We start from the raw sequence: 20434 nt of genomic DNA on the forward strand, positions 1-20434 counted from the left end.
AAGAGTATTATGCGAACCAACAAGTTTGCTGCAAATATGATAAATAGAACTAAAAGAGATGTATCATGAGATCATGAGCAATTTTTTGAGGTTTTTAGATGAAGTCCTTGAGAAAAGATTTTTTTTAATAGATATGAGCACGCTCTGCACAAGCCTACCAAACATATCCTGAAGGACTACAAACTGCCACTGATCAAGGTTTGAAAGCCAGGAGTGTAAAGACAGAAGCACACTTCAGCTGAAGTCTTGGGGAACTACACTCTCAAGCTGGGGTGACAGTAAGAGTGTAAAAGGAAATACATTACTGAATGAACATGGAGTAAGAATTCACATACAATTTTCTAAGCAGCTTTCCACATTTGTTGCATGCATGAGAAGTTTCTCTACAGTTAACCAAAATTAAAAATATTTTACATTCTTTCCATTTTCAGAGAGGAGAGAGAGTGGGAATTCAGAAACCCTCTTGAGGGAGGGTTGTGAATCATTGGTGTGACGGTTCACTTGATTTTCCTCCCTCAAACGTTCTAAAGATGAACTGGAGACCTTGGATTTTAAACACATGTATATCTTTCTCAAGAGCAAGAATTAACAGAGTTCCCCAAATCACCAGGACAGCAGCAATGCAAGAATATTAACTTGATTAAAGTTCTTTTATATTTGAGAGAAGTTCTTCTACACTAAACAGAAGTTCTGAGTAGAGAACTGATTTGAAGAACCAAGTTGCACTTGCTCAATAGGTTAATTTATTTCATTTTCAGAAACCAATTAATACTTTGACCGCTGCTACTATTTTGACTTTGCCTTGATATTTCTTGTTTTCTATCTATAAAAACAACCAAAATTTCTGTAATCACAATGTATCATTACTGAATTGCACAGCATTTAGTATTTTCTGTTGTTCCTAGTTCTGTTCAATGGTCATAGCAAGTTCCATGAACCAGGCTCTGATCCTGTAATTGACTGACCACAACTTGCAGGAGCTCTGCAGACTTTGAGCAACTCACACCAGGACTTTCTGCACAAAGTTCAGGGCACAGACCTTAAAAAGCAGGACAGCATGCATGACAATTTTGGCAGATTTAGACTCGCAGTAAACTGGACGTCCATGACAAGAACTATTTTCACATTCATACTGCACCCTACAAGAATTTCACAGCACTATTATTATGACCATACTGGCTGCTCATTAAAGTTTATAACCTTTATAACTTCAAATATCAAATATATAGCTCATAGGCAGGCCATCTGATTACACTGTATCTAAAAGAATCATCTTAGACTGTGCACAAGCCCCATTGTTTATATATGATTTCATCACTCATGGCCCACACAGTTCATTTTCCAAGCAAGAACCAAGAATAAATCAGTGGTCACAATGGTTACCTGAGTTTGTTTCAGGAGAACTGTAATGAGTCCACAATGAACTGACATTTGAATTCCACAAAATTAAGCACTGTGCAAAGAAGATGCCTCAAAAACCAGTAAGACTGCTTCGTTGTTGGGCATGCATGGGAAGTTCTTAGGACAACACAAACCATATTAGAAAAGGCGTAGGACAGGAGGCTGAAATCTCTGAGAAGTCAGAATTGGGGTTGATGCTGAGAAATAAATGAAGAGAGAAGACTGCAGAAGCAGAGAGATGAAAGGAGAATAACCAATCAAATACGAATGGAAAGGATGGTTAACTAACAGAGTAGAGACAATTACAGTCCCTAGGAGAGCCTATTTTCTCAATCAGTATGACAAGATACAAAACACGCAATAAACATAATATAGTCACATCACTGAAACTGTATTCTGTGCTCAAAGGAGAAATTATTTTCCTGTGTCATACCAAAACAAGAATCCTGATATTTTTGCTTTTATTGCAGGAGCAAGTAAAAGGACTTCTTACCCATCTAAACCTAGGAGGAAAAAGTGCCAATGTACACAGTCAAATACATAACAGAAGATAGTACTGTTCCGATCTCTGATTCAAATAAGCTAACCAAATGCCAAATTTTGCATTTTCTAGCACTTGTGTCCAATGCCCTCACCCTTGGTTAAATGCTCCCTTGAGAGCAGAAACATCTCACCTGAAGCACCTTTCTCCCGCTTGTTCACTCTACCAGCCAAATTTGAAGTCAGTTCTTCAAAGCTTGTACTGCCTCTCAAAGCTTCATTTCTTAAGTTTCACTTTCTGTGAGGACAGAGCGCATGGGTCATGTTGACACTGAGGAGCACAGCATGGAGATCCTGGAACAAGAGCTGCTGCCTTAGAACCACACCCCCACAACACCAAGCCTTGGTTTCTTTTTCACAGGCCAGCACACATGCCAGTAATTCCATGCTCTGCTTCACCAAACCAGGTGTATTTACAGGGATAGTCCACGCTGGCTCAAAAACCTTTCACATGTGCCAGCAGACGGCACAGAAAAACCTCCTGCGTACAAATGAAGAAATGAAACTTGACCAGAGAAGGTTGAAGCAACAACACAGGGGTACCTGACAATCCATGCCAACAATTTGCAAGATGGAAAGTAACCTGTTTCAAGTCAGGTTGAGGTCACCACTTTAAATCAGGTGTGGTAAACAGTGGCAGTTGTCCGGAAAGATAGATTACACCTACACCTAATACATATTTGAGATAGGAGAGTCTTGCTGGCCATCTACAGAAGTACAAAGCTGCCCTTTAAAGAGGCGTAGGCTTTCCTTAGAACACTGTGAAGACCATGTTAGTACTGCCAGGTTGGGATTCCACTGGACTTTATACCTCTTCAAAAGACTGGGGGTACATATTCCTGGGCACAAGTTCCCTGATAAGGTAGCACAAGTAGATTACAAGTGATAATTTTATGATGAAAGGTGCTGAGGTTTATTTTTCTGGAAGGGGAAAAAGAAAAGTTGCCGCACACATCTCTAAATCAGGAGATTAAATAAACAGCTTATACCACTAACAGTCCTGAAGACAAAGCTGGAGAGAAAGAAACAATAGAATGGTGTTGGGGAAATGGAAGAACGATGGGAGAAGAAAAAAAGAAATGGCGGTAGGAAGGGAGTAATGTTACAGCAGGATAAAGACTGAAACATGGCTATTTCCAGGAACCTGGGGAGAAAAAGCCCCTAACAAACAGCACATCATTACTAATGAAGACATTTGAAGCAGCATGGCTCAAAGATTTTTTCAGAGGCATCGGTAAGTGTCATGGCAGAGGGATGGGAACTGCTACCAAGGAAATGTAGTGGGAGATTTTCAGAAGAGGCAAGCTCTGCTGGTCTGCTGCCTAGCAGGAGTGCTGCTATGCACCGCCTGCCTAGCAGAAACCATCAGTCAGGCCATCTACATCCCAAGAGAAAAGGGCTTCACATCCACCTCAGTATAACCCTGTGCTTCTCCATAGGTGCCAGGACAGCTGCCGCAATCCCTCTTGCAGCCAGTGCTAGTACAGCTGGAAATCAGTGATGCAGCAAAGGCTTTGCAAGACAGAAAAGGGAAGACAAAGTGCCACACCAGCAGAAGAGTTGCTTAAAAGGCAAACTCTCCTACACCCTTCGTGGGCTGCAATGCTTCTCTCTAGCCTTTGCATAGTTTAGCAGATCTTTTGCAACAGTAGGTCTGTAGTTACAAAAATGTACTTTTAATCCCATTTGCATGCTCTGCTACGCCATGACAGCACATTCAAATGATTCTTGCAATGTGTTTTGAACAAGCTGAACCCAGAACATCCAACGTAGGATTTCCTCTTTCTCCTGCCCATCCCCTTCCTGTGTGTTTACGAAAAACTTTCACTTCCCCAGTGGTACCGACACCAGCTCTGGTGATCACTTAATCCTGTTCTCCAGCTCTCATCCACTCACACCTGAATCACAACTACCCTAGGGCATTCAGCACGTACTGAAGGGTTTTAGAAATCCCATCAAGACACATGGTAAGGCTAGGGTTGCCCTGGAGAAAACCATTTGCCGTCCACAGGATCTAATGAATATAAGCCTCTTGATGCTAGCAAGGGATACTCGAGCAGGCAATTTCATTAAATGCAATAGATGCACTGCTACCCAGATCTTTTCCTACTCAGTTGATACCACTGGGAAATACTTTCTTTGTCTGAACAGAGTAAAACTTAGTCACAGGTCAGACCTACTGATTTATAAATACGTTATCATTATGTAGAAATTCACTCAAACATACTTTTTACCTTTCAATATTAATTTTGTTCTAAGTCTCTAGTACACTCATACATGGAAAGAACAAACCTTCTTAGCTGCCAAATATATTTCTGCACTAAGCCCTGTAATACCGTATTGTTTTAGTTTACGCCCACAAAAAAAGCTTGAATAAGATTTCATTAAACAATTGATCAAACAGGTTTGTATACGCCTATCTGTACAAACTAGGGAAGGAACCATGAAAGGCAAAGCAATATATTATAGGTGCCACATCAGAAAGCCCACTTAACAGAGTAGGTTTTTGCTGACGAACTTCCTGAAACGTCTTTCTGTTAAACCAACAAAGGAGTAGTTAAGAACACATGCCAGAGGGAGTCCATTCCCTCCAAACTCGTATCACGTTCAGGCTTCCAGTAGCCTTCTAAAATAGAGAAAACTGCAGAAAACACCATTCCAGAGGAGTAGCTGCATCCCATACTTTGACTCCTGTGGTGAGGTGGTGAGCTATCACATTTTCCAGTTTAAGATCACACGCACAATTTGCTATCACAGGCACTTTCAAGAAATAGCTTGGTCACAAGTAAAAAGAACGCTTTTGCAAATGGAAGTAGCAAGTTCTACAACATATCAACCACAATTCAGACAGGAAGAAGTAGCCTCATGCTACACGCAGCTGAGACCATAGAGGAAGAAGGACACATTGTTCAGGCTGTTTATCATTTGCGTCCTTTGAACTGAAGAAGTAAGATAGTATGCTGCGCAAACACAGGAACCAATTGTAGATACTTAAGATGCCAGCAGTTTGAAAAAGATAGACAATGCTGACCTAAGGGATAGTGAATGCTGGCCTGAATGGTGCTAGCCTGCCCTCTTCCCCCCCCAGAAATGAGATCCACCCTTTCCCCCCTTCACCTTTCCCTGGTGTCTTCCTCCTTCTCTCCCCAGCAAAGTGTTACTGTTAAAATGCCATCTCTCTGACATTCTGACAACAAAACTAACTGATCTATTTACCTCTATTAGTTCTTTAGGGCACACAACAAATATGACTACCTCATTAATAGTAGGAGGAAATACTTCCAACACAAGATGAAATCTGCCTCTGCATTTCATTCTGTGAACCCACATTTTCAGGAAAGATGTCAAATGCAACCATGAATGATTCACCCTCGGAAATTACAGCATTTAATGACAATGTCAACAGGAAATGTATTTGAATCAGGCAAAAATAAATATGAAAGCACAGACCATTCCATCCTTCCCTGAAGGACAATTAAGTTAAAACTAGGAACAGTCACAGTAAGGAAATTTAGATTGTATTTACCTTTTATTAGCAGAAGCTGACTTCTTTGAGAAGGTGCCATTAGTGTTTACAGTATGGCAGTCTCCTCCTCCTTGTATGCTTCACTGAAGACTGCTTTCAATACAAATATCATTTGACATTTTTTATCTACATAGTTTCCTGTGGCATGGCCCAGCAAGTCTGGAAGCCTTTCTGTCTATACCATCTCTAGCACTCCTACCCTCTCATGAAAGAGGGGACACCAATAAATGGGAGAAATAGGAAGTAGGAATATGATCAGCTGGAGAAAAATCCTAATTCTTAGCTGGGCAACTGGTTCTTCTACAGAAGGAAGCTGTTATCCTTGGAGATACAAATCCCATAGGGGTAAAATAACAATAAATACTACGTAACAGATCCGCATGGTTTGGTGTAATTCTTTACACACTCAACTCCATAGCTTCAGAAGGAATTATATCACCTACTGCACAAAAAGCTCAAAAAACCCTCAAGATCCCCAGTCAATCCGTTGCATTAGCATGTGGTAGCTCACATCCTTTAGGGATCACTGGTGCTGCAGAAATACACCTCTGTGTAGAACCATGCTACTAGAGAAGGGTGCTAGGAATTCCAGAGTACAACTAATGCCCACCTCATGCCTGCCTGTCTGTCTTTTTCTTTCTTTCTTCCTTATCTGCTTGTTTTCTGTGTTCATTCAGTTTTGCAAAGGGCTCCCTGAACCCCAAGAGTAAAAATGGCTCTACAATTCCCTGGACACATGAATTAAAGTCCCTCAGTCACTCAGAATATTGGGAAGGAGGAAAGACCACCCACGCAGCCACCCACACCCCCTGCCAGATCACCTAGCCCTTTGAGAAAAATAGAAATCGGTTCACGGTCAACATGCTTCCATCCAAAAACCACAAAGATGCCCGTTAAGATTCCAAATAACACGCAAAAGTACAGATAGGAAAATATCTCCTTTTTTTGACAGAAATGGAATCGCATCTGAGATTAAATAACTGCAGCTCTTAAACTTCCCTGAATAGCTACAGAGAGGTCAAACACTTGCTCTCTGATGTGCAGCACAAGAAGGGTCAGGTGTAGCATCTCTGGTCTTGTGAGCCACCCCCCTGAAGATCAGGTACTAAGCTGAGCCAGGAGGACCTTCGACCTTTTTCACTGCCCATTTCAAGAATTGCTTCCTGCAACACTTGCTGCTCTATGATGCCATTTATCTTACAAGAGTCAACAAGACCATAGGAAGAAAGCTCACTATAAATTACATAGATAAAATGGAGGTGGGGAGCAAGTATTATGACAGTTCTGTATTCATAAAAGTTTACATATTCATAAATACATGCAAGAAAGAATTGCACATTTACGGAAACTGTCTTGAAAAGGTAACATTAAAACCCAGAATATTAAACATTTTAACGGCAATGGAGTTTAACTTTGTCTGTGAAATTTCATGATTAACTCCACTGTCAGAGAAAGTCATTGAGTAACTCCACCAGTCAAGAAACTTACAAGGAAAGGCCTAAGCCGTACCTTGTCCTCTGAATATTTATACAGGAAAAAAAAACACTTTTTACTCAAAAAAACTACAGGAGAAAAGCAGAACAACTCCAAGCCAGCCAGCTACTATACAAAGAAAGAAGATCAGTTCTACAACTTTACAGTTAAAAAAAAATAAATATCTCAACAGCACACAATTAAACCGAACTTGTTTAACTACATTATTAAATCAAGAATTCCTCTCTAACTAGTCTGTATTTCACAAAGCTGAAATAAAGCTATAAATCTCAGAAGAGATCCATAGGAGGAGACATCTGTGATCTCAGAGTTCATAAATTCTAATCCTTGCCCAAGATTAACAGTACCTAACTTATTTCTAGCCTGTTACTGCTTTTTCAGAGAAAACTATTCAATTTTTTCTCGATACTTTCACTGCTCTTGATGGTACTTATTATAAAGATACAAAGTCCCAACACATAAAAGATAAGTAACACCTACTCTGTGTTCAGTTTCACAGAAACACAATTTGACATTCCCTTTGGTAAAACCGAGCTACATTTTCCCAACGTCGCTTTGCAATTTCCCAACAAAAACCTTCATCCTTTTTTTTTTTTTTTTAACTAACTCTTTAGTGATAGTATGATGAGTGCAGACTGATCTACGTGGCACTCACATCTGCAGATACTTGCAACTAACATTAAGATTTCTAAATTACAAAAGTCTTCCAGGTACTTTATGGGATCAAGCTAAAAAATGTAATTTCTGATTTGTATTACAATGTGCTAAAATACGTTAAGATTGATCAGACCATTTTTTTTCAAAGGTGGGAATGAAAGCCAAGAGGTGGGGTATTGATTTGGGGTTTCAGACGAAACAACAGAAGGATAACCCAACCTTTGTGCTCCCTGTGTATACCCACAGCAAGGTGATCTGACCAAACAAGTGTGAAGTGTTAATCTCTTTGGTCTTCACTGCCAACAGAGAGGAGTGAGGCAGCAAGATGAGTTCTTGCAAAGCCACTCACTGCAAACACATAAAAGATGCAATTTCAAAGAAAAGTCTTAACTGCTTTACTGAAGGTACGGCATCACCTAGGAAGATCTAGCTTGACTTTCAGCTCCTACATTAAAACTGGAAGGAGAAAACCCCTCAAGTCCGTTCCATAGGCACACTGTACCGTTACAACAGTAGTCAGCAAGAAACACTGTGCACTGAACACCACAGTACCGTTTTCTCCTCTTAAGCTAAAGCACATTTGAACAGACAGCTAAGAGAAAGCAGCTCTAACTTGGAAGATGCTCCAGGAATTACTCTCCTGGAAAAAAAGCTGCCTAAGAAGGAATACCCGGAGGCCGCACTGCCCCTCCTAAGCCAAGGCTATCGGCTTGGCTTGGAGCACCGACGGCAGGCTTGGGTCAGCCAGTTTCACACGCTTTCGGGCACGAAGCAGCCAGAAGCGCCCCAGCCCTCACGGCCACAGCAGAAGCCGGGCAAAGCGGCATCCAGGTAAGCCGTGCTTTCGAGAATGACCTTTTTTTTTTTTTTTTTTTTTTTCCCCAAACGCCGTATTTCCTTTAAGACCCCATCCAGTCCTACCGGGAAGGTCAGGCGGCGGCAGCACCTCCTCCGGGAGGCAGAAGCGCGGGCGAGGCGCCCCTGAAAGCGCCGTGTACCCGCCGTGCCGGGGGCTGGGAGCCGGCCCGGCCGGGCACCCCCCGCCGCCGCGCCCCCGCGGGAGCAGCCGGGAGAGCCGGGGCCACCGCCCCCGCCGCCCCCGCCTGCCGCTCCCGGCGCTGCCGCCCGGCGGGGTGACGGGCGAAGGCACTTACTTTCCCGGGTGCGAAAGTTGAGCGGCAGCGAGCGAACTCCGCGGTTACCGCCGGGGCGCCGAGAGGGCTGTCCCGGGGGCGGCGGGGCCGGGCCGGGCCGGGCTGGGCTGGGCTCGGCGTGCGGCGGGGCGCGGCGCTGCGGCCCCGCCGGCCGGGAGAGGGGGGCACCGGCGGAGGGACCCGGCTCGGCCGGCGGCGGTTGGCTCGCGGCCGCCCGGCTGTACTTCCTGGTGCCGGGCGCGATTTGCATGCGGGGCTGCGAGGGGAGCGCGGGGGGGCGGCCCCGCCACCGGCCCCGCCACCACCGGCCCCCGCCACCACCGGCCCTGCCCCCGGCCCCTGCCGCTGGCCCCGGCGGTTGCCGGCGGGGAGGGGGGCGCAGCTCCGCCGGCGTGGAACCGCGGGGCGCCGGGCGCAGGGGGGCCGCGGCGGGGCTGTGCGGGGCCGTGCCTCTGCCGGGCCGCCTCGGGGCCGGCGGGGCGGCTGCGGCCCGGGAGCGGGAGCCCTTGTGCCCCGCGGCAAGCGCCGTGAGGTGAACCGGCAGCTGGTAACGGTTACGGCTGAACAAAAGCGCGTTAGCCCCAGAGGCAAAACAGAGAAGGCGGCCTTGTGCCACCAGCAGCCTAAATAAACACCGTGAGCTTCTAAACTCAGCTACACCAACTTCTGAGGTCCGTTGGAGGCTGGGTTGGGAGAAAACAGAGAACAAGTAAGGTTAACTTTTTTATTTTTTAAGAATGATTCACTGGCCTGTTGAAGTGTGAAATAGAATCTTGTAGGTCAGCAACGCAGGAAATATGAATGTGTGGCTACGGCGCCCAGCGGATGCAGGTGAGAAGCTCTGCAGGGACCAGAGTCAGGTGTGGTGTGCGTGCTGCCAGATTGCCTGGGCGACTGTGATTCCACAGGCAGAATTTCCAAAGAAAAGCATGTAAGTTTTCCATATAAAGCGTTGAAGACAGCAGAACATATTTGTGGAACCCAGTGATGCTGGGTACAAGGTGCAAGATGCTCAAAGGTACCTCCATACCCTTTCTTGAAGTCCACCAGTGAGGCCCAACTGAGCTGAAGCAGGCTGGGGAGCTGGCGAGGACTTCTGCAGGGCATCCGAATAGCTAAAAATGGCTCAATGCAGCCCACAGCCTCTGGGTTAAAGAGACAATCCTGATTCACATCAGTATGATTTACAGATCTTTGGCACTGATGTAAATGCCTGCCACTCGTGGGGATGTCCAACTGCCACAATCACTTCACTCTAGTATGTGCTACAGTCCTGTCTCAAGGCTGTGACTCCAGCACACGGGCCACTGCCTTGATCCCCTAGAAGACTCGGTCCATAGAAGCAGTCAGACCATAACCTGTCACATTTCTAAATCAGTCCCAGGTATCCCCGCTCTGAAAAGCATTGGGCAATAGTTGCTTGTCTTCTTTGCATGATATCATCAGTGATTAAAATCATGTCATGTAGGTACCAGCCTCTAAAAATACTGTAGGGTGAGACAGTAAGGGATTCCTTCCAGTTCTATTAATAAAAAGTCAGTAAATATTTCCTCCCTTCCCCTAACTTGTGTAAAGGTGTTTAAAAGGAAAGGGAAAAAAACCAACCCAAAACCCCCACACAACCAAACTACAAAACATCCTTTTTCTTTATGAAAAGTTTATACAAAAAGGAAAGATCTGGTCTAATGTACATTGTCTTAGGTTTACGGATTTTCTTTGGTTGGAAGTTCGGATTCCAAAAGTTTATGTAAAATGAGCTATTTCTGTTTGGAAGTGCTATCACACAGGCTCAAGGGACATGTGCCTCATGTTTCCATTTTCCTCTATATGGTAAGTACCTTGATGTTGTATCTTTCTTCTTGGAGAGGAGAAATGGTGCACAGATCCCACACCTCTCTTGGCCTCCCTCGTTTCCTCCCTATTTCTTTTCATTATCAAGTATTCTGCTGGGTTTAGAATCCAACTTCTTCTATCACAGCATTACTGAAAATAAAACAAAAATTAATTTTGTAAATGCTTAATAGAGTCTAGCAGTCTACTAAAATACAATCTTACCTATAATGTGAATAATTTTGAAAAATAAAAAAAAATTGCTGAATTACCCTAAATAGGCTGCTGTGTAATAGTGGAATGAGGAGGCATAGCACAAACTCATCAGTTCTGCCCTGAAAGAACTAATATGAAGTAAGGTTGGAGCAAAATAAGTACACTGTACTTGATAAGAAGAAAAAACAAAGACAAGTTGTTGGTATCATCTGAAATAAGTCACTGTTTTACACATCCTCATTCCCATGGGTAAGAGGAATATGTACAAAATCTACCTTAGAAAGCATAAGCAGGGAAGGAACTCTCTCTCATTACATATTCACCAAAAGGGGAAAAAAGCTGGTTCCAGCTTCCCTACATCTGTAGATCTGCTGTTCATTACATGTTTTAAATGTTGTTGCGTATAGATCAAGAAATTTGGGGGTGGTTTAAAACAGGGCAAGAAAGAAACTTCAAGCCTGGCACTGAAGTGGAAGTCCTTGTACAAAGGGCTGTGAGTCACATGCATTAGCCAGCTAGCGTTCATGCTCAGCCACTGATTTTCCACTTTAGTCAGATTTGACTCCCAGACTACGTCTCCGCTGCTGAACTAAGCATGGCTGCAAGGCAGTGCTTCAGTACTGGGGCCAGCTGAGTCCTGGGACGCTGTCAGTCTGTGTCACTGCTCTCAGCATCAAGAACATGGGGACTCCACCAAACTAGTGGTTGAATAGTCCCTGGCCCAAGTTAACTTCCAGTTCAGCTCTGGAAATTTTTTGAGAGTGGTAAGTGCCAAGTGCCCTGGGCCAAGGATCAATTCAGCAATTTGTCAGTAGACTCAGAGGACTGTCCAGGAATATTCCCTTGGGCGCCATAGATTACTGGCCTATACATAGCCGTGTAGACTCCAGACCAGTCCAGCTACGCACCCATGTAAGGAGCTGCTGATCATTGTTTGGCTTTGGATCTGGGAGCATGAAGTGGCACAAACTGTAAGGAACAGTGGCTCTGGGCAGTAAATGAAACCTTGTCACGGACAATGAAAACAGGCAGCAAACTTCACACTCTTGTTTTTGTACATTCCTTAATCTCATCATTGCTGAGCACTTTCCACAGTACGCTTGAATCCAAAAACAGAGCACTAATAGACCAATGCTAGTTAGTCATGAAAGTGTAAGTGGCTTAGCCAGAGCAGTAATTTCAGAGAGATCCCAAGGACCACCTGGGTTCACTTAATAAAGAAAAAGCATGGAAAAGATCACTTTGTTCAAAACTAGGTTACAAGGATTTAAATTCCTCATAGAAAAACAGGGAAAGAGAGAGCAAAGATACGTGTAAAACTAAAACATTGAGACATCTGGCTTTTTTGAATGATCCAGAGTTTTGGAAACTTGTTCCCAATTTGTTGACACAGTAAAATGTCTTTTCTCTAGAAATTCCAGTATTTACATGCTCACTGCTTGCATTGTTTTCCCTGTATTTTATTTCTTCCTCAAGGGATTATCATAAAGTAGTTAAAGCCTAAATTGTTAACCTGCTTTATAATAATGTAGCAATTTTTAAACAAATAGTGAAGAGCGGATTATAAAAAATGAGATCCAAGTCACACAGTCATTCTTCACACAATGTTGTTGGAGAAAAAAAACCACCAAAGCCTCAGAAAATAAAAGCAGTATATTTTGGCATTCATTTTGCATTGTTTCTTTTCTTATTGTGACTTACGATTTTAGAGAAAGCCATATTGACCTATGTAAGAAGAATATTTACAAATTTTATTCAAAGAAATGTGCTCTGTGTGATAAAGACTGTTTGCTTTTGTTTGTTCAAAAAAAAGTAATATAGGAAATACATGTTGCTTTCAAGTATGAAGCAACAAGTTAATGCACTCTTATGTGTGGATATACAGCAGTTCCTGTTCTTATTTCCAGTTTGGAGCCTGGGAAAATAAGTTCTGCAACACTGAAGAAAAATGAAAACAACAACAACAACAAAGAAATCTTAATTTTAATTGTAGTTCCATTGTGAGATTATTTGAAATGTATCCCATTAATTTACAATCTTGACTAATTTTATGGCTAAAATTTTGGAAATTATTTTAAGACACTTCGGGGAATACTGCAGAGATCCCTATATTGACTCAACCTGCGTTTGACCTTTCATTCAGACTAACACTACACATACTCAGCATGTTAAATTAGGGAAAACTGGCATCTTTCCTGTAGACAGTGGTCTGCCTAATGCACAGCTGCTTACCTTTTATTACACTGATATTTTCTGGCCATAATTCCTAAATTCACCCTTTTTTATTTAATCTTGTTATTTCTAATGCCCATGAACGTCCCATAATAATATAGCATATAATAGAAAGTGTGCTTGTTTTGAGGTACTCTAATTCTGAAAGTTAATAAAAGGTGCTTCTTCTGTGTCTTTGCTGATTTTAAATATTTTACTCACCTGCCATTACCCTTTTTTATACATAGGTATCTTTCCCATTTTATTTTCATTTGTTTCATGGCTGTGAGCAGAAAAACTGTTAGCGAATCAAAATGTGCCCAACACTGGAAACCAATTTGAGAATCTGTTGCAATGAGCTAGGTTGTGTTGGTGGCATGGCACTGGTGAGTATCCTGATGGAGACTGAAAATAGCCTATGTGCACTCTACAGAATATTCTGATTGCCTTTCTGTAGAAATGATAGCTCAAATAAAGACTCGTCTTCGTTCTCATGGGTATCATCTTACTCACAGATCCAAGAAAACCAGCTGGACTTAGGGGTTCTTCACAGCTCATTCACGTAGGCAATGTTAAGAGGAGCTGACAAGAACTGGGTCCAGGAGCCCTCTGCTTTCAAAGATTTGTGACCATTTGCAGGTATTATTACTGGTCTGAAGAGGCTGCCCACACTATTAAAGGATGTGTTTAATTTATACTTGATTTGGTACACCGTTCTGTGATCGCTGAGATTTAATTACCTGAAAGAACAGATTTGAGATAGTTCAGGAGCAGGTGTATGGTCATTTCAAATTAGCAACACAGTGGTAATATTTTTGGTTTGTTTGTTTGCTGCCTTGTACTCTGGGGATTACACCTAGTGTCACCATCCTGGATGGGTGTCCAGCCTGTATCTTGCCTGTCCTGCACCAGATGAATCGTTAGTTTAGAAGCAACGACAGGTGAATTGTTAATTTAGAAGCAACATGGTGTTTCTGGAGGCAGCTTCTGGAGTGGGCTGTTCTCAAAGGGTAGCTTTCCCTTTTCGAAGATCAGCCAGTTGCTACGGAAAATTTCCTCACGGGGAGGCACTGGACTGTCATGAGCATTGCCGCTGTGCAAGAGCAGCGCAGCGTTCAAGCTGCCCTTGAACAGCTGCAGTAGCGGTAGGCAGGCAGTCCCATTCCTGGTCACAGCCATACAGCAGATATCCATGTGCCAAGTGCAGCTTTCATTTTCCTCTGGTAAGGAACAGAGCATCAGGCAATGTATGTGGATGTTGAGTTAATGAAGTCAGAGCTAGTAGCACTGATGAAAACATTTGGTATGAATTAAAGTTATCAACCCCCTCCCCCTGTTGCACAGGGTTTGTAAGAAGTAGCTCTTATCTGGGACAGAAGATAGTGATCACTGGGCTACCACTGAGCATTAACAGGAAGGTTGCCTCGGTTATATGAAACCTGGAGACATCACCTAACTTTCGCTGGTGCGTTACCCATCAGCCTGGGCTCAGTAAGGTGACAGCTACCTGTGTGAGTTAGGAGGTGACACCTGCCACTCATAAAGTTCTCAGCACGCATCCTCTGTGGACACGGAGGACATGTTGGAAAGCCCTGCTACCTGTAATGGCAACATGGTAGAGTGGTCTTTTTATTTAGTCTCCTGACCTGGCACAATTTTTCATCAGTAGAAATGCTGAGAGGAGCCATCGTGGATCATTACAGTTACCTCACTGCTGTCAGCTCAGGCTGGCTGGCCTGGCGAGGCATCTAGCACTCACATCTTTCATATCTCCTGCCAGCCGGACGCTGTGCAGCCGTGCCAAGTACAAACCTGCTGCTGAGCCCATTTAGAGCAATGGAGCTGCTGAATCACCCTCATACTGGGTGAGCCTGCTTACATCCTCTTGCATTTAGCAGCAACATCGCTGTTGCTGGAACCTCTTGAATTACGGCCTCACGGTAGGGCTGCAAAATGGCTGTGCGGTATGTCTGAAGGGATGATGGGGAGCTACGGAACTGCCTTTCTGAGCCAGGCTCCTGTCTGCATGCCGTGTCCTTCACAGAAACTTGGAGAGCCAAAACAGCAGATGGTGGAGAGGTAGGAGTGTAACAAGTGGAACTACAGCCAGTCCCTCTACCAGCTGCAGCTTTCTTGTTTCCTGTGAAAAATGGGAGGGTCACATTGTCAGGGACAACCTGACTAATGGTTTTCTGCTGAGTGGCTGACAGCTGTTTGCTGTAACTTGAAATCAAGCCTATGCTGGACATGAGCAGTAAATCAACTTTTCTCTGACTTTCCTGTTCCCAGTTGCTGTTTCCCCCTGAAGCCCTTTGTATCCCATTCTTGGAGCCAGGCCCTACTGGCTTTGAAATCCCAGCTGCGCCATCCTGTCCGCTGCAGCAATGCAGCTCTTCGCCCCAGGCTTTGAAATGTTCAAAATGTCAACCCTTAACATCTCTGATGCCATCCAGCCCTGTTGTGAAAGCCCCCAAATAATGCTTTCATCTGGAAACAAATGAAAAGTAGGAGGTAATTGAAAAACAAAGGCAAAAAGAAAATAAAATCTTGGACAAAACTGGACACAGCAACTATTTCCAGACTTACTTGAAGTGTGGAAGATGGGCCCTGACTGAGTCCTTGTGCAGTGAAAAAGCATATACATTTCTGAAGGGTGCATGGCATAACTACTGCCTTTGAGACAGAAAATAAGTTGACTCGCAACAGGTTGTAGCATGGATCTCATACAGTGTCTCCTGCAGGCGAGGCCCGCTCTATTAGGAGTTGTTCCTTAGCAGCTGCTGAGCCTTGGGTAAGTTATCTGGTGTGGAGGTGTTTAGGATAGGATATGAAGGGTTGGGAAGGCTGTCTGAGGTAGCAGGAGATTCTGAGGGAGTAGGAATGACTGATGCTTGTTATGGTCACTACCAACCTACTCTGAGTCTATGCTAACACTTGTGATCTCAACAGCAGCTGCATTTATCACCTGGCTCCACTCTTTGGATGTCCTAGGATACTTTATTTAGCCCAGGACAGAGTCTGTTCTTATCATCACAACCACCTCTTTCCTCCATCCACACATTTGCTGTCACAGAACTACCAGGCTTACTGGCTATCATACGCACCTTGTGCTTGCTGTTCTGCTTTCTGCCACAGTCAGCAGAACTGGTTTAGTTACTCAATGAAAATAATCCTTGTTCCTTCCTTAGCTAGACAGGTCATTAACCTTTCCAAAGGTTATTTGAAGGTGTACACCAGCAGCTTCTGCCCTGCCTGGATGAGCTCAACTGTTGGCAGCTTCCATGTGCATATTCTTTGGGTGGGTTGCTCCTAAGCCATGAAGCACTGTGGACTGGAGTCAGTGAGAGATGGCAAGCCTATGTTGGTGTTAGACTTGGGGAAAAGGAGATCTCCAAAGATGAGTGGAAGCATACACGTTTCTGAAGCGATGTGTGGCGTGATCTACTGGCTTTGAGACAGAAAATAAACCAACTTGCAACAAGATGGAGGGCAGTAAAGGCAGATTGCTCCAGTGGTGAAACCTCTTCTACTTCAGAGACAAGCCTAACGCTTAATTATCTGGCAAGTGGCTCTTTCCAGAGGAGGGGACTGCCGCTGGGACATAGTGGGATCACAGGCCTGGAAGTCTTGAAGGAGTATGACATGCAGTTCAACCTAACTATTGACCAAAGTACGGTGGTGCAGGGATCGGAGGGACACTCTGGGTAGTAATGGAGAGGAGGTACCATATGGCACAAGCCTGGGACAAACCAAGGCAGAAGCCGCCGGCACAGACTTAGGAGCATGCAAGAGTTAGGAAGCAGCATTCCTCAGGTACCAGTTAGTTGGTTAGTAAAGTACTTGGGACCAGAATGAATGCTTAAAAATTGCTGAGATAACCCAGGAAAAAAAAAAAAAAGCAAGCCTTGGAGCATTTGGGAATAGATGGGGCCATTCTTTCCTTTCCACTGTTGCCCCTAACCACCTTGCAGAACTTCTGAGACATGTCTTTTGCCCTTAACTTTCCCAGCTCCCTTTGATGTCCCCACTGAAGCATCTGTGGGAAATGATGAACTGTATCTTGATATGTGTTGCCCACATCTGCAGCACGGTGCAGTGTAAGGGGTGGTTTTTGAGGCACATCAGCTAGATCTATGGCTTGACCTTAATTAGCTTGGCTGTGGGTCAGTGAGTGTGCTGGCAGATTGGTTGTGTGAACACTGAGGCAAAGGCAAGGGTTAAGGAAAGATCTGATGAAAGGCAGGAATCTAGGATAAGATCTGTGACAAAGAAGCCTAACTGGTGAGTGTCCATTAGAGATGGCCAACACATGTAGATTGCAAGTAACATCCAAGGATCATTACCTTTGAATAGAATGAGTAGGGCAGAGGCAAGAGGGCATTGAGGCAGACCTGGGATGGTGCTAGCTGAGAGAGACCCACTGAATTTATACTACAGCAAAGCCAGCTTAAAATTCATTGATATGAATTTAATCCATCAAAACTTTCTACTGTATGTATCAGGGCAGAGCTTTGTCTTAGACAGCCACTGTAATTTGGGTCCAGTAGTACTTAAAATGAGGTTTACTGTTGTGTTGGAGCACAGCCTTAGAGGCAAGGGTGGCACTATAAATACAACTCAAATGTCAAAAGCAATTTAAGCCTGAGCTGTGGGGGGATTAGGCTAATCTTGTAGATGGCATGCATGTTAAGAGATGTCTGATTAATTAAATTAATTTTCATTCATATGAGGTAAAATGGCAAGCATATGGACATTTTTTTTTCCTGTGGTCTGTACTGTGACATAAAATTTTATTAAATAGCTTCCATGAATAAATCAGACAGTTCACATTACTAACGTAAGGATATTAGTGCAACCTGCAACTAGGTTCCACACATATGCATCTACTGCTCTCATTAAGGCAGCCCTCTTGCTCAGAAAGGGTTAAATTTAAGTGAGCTGGTACTCAGAAGTAAATCAAGTTTGCCTCCAAAAAGAAACACAGAGGTGCACTGTGTAGTCCCCCAATGCACAGAAATTATACATTACATTAGGCATGCAAATTGCCTAATGATAAGTGTGGCCAATTTGATGTTTGTGTGTATATATCATATAAATCAGCATTTCTTCAGGTGCGGCTGTGAGGGTGCTGGTGAAATGTGCAAGCTCAGAGATAAACTGAAGGAACCCAGTCTTTAACGTTCTTAACTAAAATATGTGATACGCAGCAGATTCTAATCTAATTCTAATCTACTACCCAAATTACTGTACAGACAGTTTTTCAAACCTTTTGATTTGTGCTAAATAAAGCTGGTGAAAGTAGGTAGAAAAACCCATTGTTCTGGGCCTGAGAAATCAAAAGGTTCATTTATCTTTTCCATGTCTTCCACCGCCTAGGAAAGCCACCAAACAGGGAGCTACAAGGAGAGCGGAGGGTATCAGAACCATGCAGAAGTAGTTGTGGCTGCTAAGGGTCTCCCAGCACCTTAGATATCATCACCGAAAGAGCTCAACTGGATTCTATCTCTTTCAGGCTCTTAAACGGGCTCAGATAGGACACAGCTGACCATATCTGACTCTGCATGTTCTCTTGCACCTCTGACTTCTGATACCCTCTTCAATCTGGCATTTAGACTTAATAAGAGTTTATAGAGCTATGAAGATTTTAGTGCTCTCTGTAAATTTTCTAATGCTTTTTATTGTTAACATTATTATTTCATATAGATCACAGTTTTAGATAACTCGACACTTATTTAGATGATTAAGCAAGCAGATTAGTCATAAAAAGATTTTAGAAGTGGAAAAAAAAACATCCACAGCAGAGAAAGATATATGCTTCATAATCTGCAGATATAGCTGCAAATGTAAAATATCTACTTGACCAAGTAATACACTAAATGAGAAAAAAACTATCAGACAACCCCTAAAACCATATAGTGGATTAGATTTGTAGGTAATTACACAAATGTTTTTTGTAAAAAGTCATATGTGCACACATTTTAAAAAGTGATAGGTGTTGTCCGATTGCTCTTTGAGTGACATTACTCAAAATGCTGCTCTGCTCTGCACAAATGTAGTGCATTGCCAGGGACTGACATTACCTGGCCTCCAAAGTAGCTGCCTATCCTGATGTGTCAAGTTAATGTCTGCCAGCTGTGGTGATGAGGTCATTAAACAACATCCAGTTGATTTGTCAAGATCATGATCAGAGGAATGGTTCGCAGCAGTCCCAAAGCAGTAGAAGAAATTTCTATTAGTGACAGCTACAGCTCTGACAACCATTTTGAGCAAAAACTGCCAAGTGGCTCTTACACCACTAAGCTAGAGAGTGGCTTTCAGAAGATGAGGATGCTTCAAAATGGGAATGTGACTGCACAGCAAGCACATGGCCATGCCTGCTGTAATAAAGAAAATCAAGGAATCAGAGCCTGGGCGTCACTATCTGCCACCCCTGCACCTGTGTCTCACGGTTGTCTGTCTCAGACATCTGTGTCTGTGAGAGAATAAGTGTAATGCAAAAACCAGTATCACTCACTTTTCTGGGTAACTTATCTTATGTGAATAACTTCCCATTTCATACTCTCCATAATTTATACACAGTATTGCAAAATTAATTAGAATTTTAGTAAGCCATTTTTGAAAGAAATCCATGTCAACATTAACCTTTAAAATGAATCAGTGGAATAACAGCGCACTCAGATAAAAGCTTTTTGGGCCAAATTCTTCAGATGCTCTAGTAACAGCTAATACAGGGCACAGCTGGAACTACGTGGCCACTTCCCTCATGCTATTTTTTTGCCTACCTTCCATTTTCTTTTGTGTACAGTATTCTAATTGCTCTGGGCTTTGCTTTTTGAAGGTTTCCCTCCTCATTCTCTTTTGTCTCCTAACTTTTCTCCCATCCTATTATTTTTTCCCTTTTCCTCATCAGGGATCAATTTGCATATTGGAGTAGGTTCAGCAGAGGGCCACAAAGATGATTAGAGAACTGGACCACATGACGTATGAGGAGGAGCTGAGTCCCACGTTCATCATGGAGAAGAGATGGGTCGGTGAAGGTCTCATTGTAGTCTTCAGCTACTTGAAGATGTGTTATAGAGCAGAAGGTGCCAGACTTTTAGAGGTACAGAGTGAAATGACAAGAGGCAATGGCCAAAGTTAAAGCAACAAAAATTCTAGATGGATCTAAGAAAAAATATTTTCTCCATGAGAGTGGTTAAACCTGCAACAGGTGCCTAGAGAGCCCATAGGAAGCTCATCCTGGAAGATACTCAGAACTCCTAGACAGGGACTTCAGCAACCTGATCTAACTTGGAAGCTCAGCCTGATTTGAGTGGGAAGTTGAAGTCCAATGTAAATTAATCTGCGATTCTGACCTCAAATCTCTGGTCTGGTAATCTCCATTTCCTGAAGGCCACCTTCTCAG

General features: G+C 43.4%; 1 protein-coding gene and 2 long non-coding RNA genes across 6 annotated transcripts in view; 2 read left to right on the forward strand and 1 right to left on the reverse strand.

Moving 5' to 3' along the window:
* Positions 1–9018, reverse strand: part of LYN (LYN proto-oncogene, Src family tyrosine kinase) — a 53411-nt gene extending 44393 nt beyond the window's left edge. For 2 of the 4 annotated variants that reach the window (XM_055705746.1, XM_055705745.1), the window contains exon 1: positions 8540–8765. The gene's annotated coding sequence lies outside the window, so the exon portion shown is untranslated. The other 2 variants (XM_055705744.1, XM_055705743.1) reach the window with 2 other exon arrangements.
* LOC129735677 (uncharacterized) lies at positions 5518–20055 on the forward strand. The gene is made up of 2 exons (XR_008731490.1): positions 5518–8449; positions 19940–20055. It is a non-coding gene; the product is annotated as an uncharacterized LOC129735677 (long non-coding RNA).
* Positions 9037–12938, forward strand: LOC129735675 (uncharacterized). The gene is made up of 2 exons (XR_008731488.1): positions 9037–10602; positions 12726–12938. It is a non-coding gene; the product is annotated as an uncharacterized LOC129735675 (long non-coding RNA).
* Positions 20056–20434: the final 379 nt, after the last annotated feature.

This window comes from Falco cherrug, chromosome 3, assembly GCF_023634085.1.
Source record: "Falco cherrug isolate bFalChe1 chromosome 3, bFalChe1.pri, whole genome shotgun sequence".
NCBI classification, from domain to species: Eukaryota; Metazoa; Chordata; class Aves; order Falconiformes; family Falconidae; genus Falco; species Falco cherrug.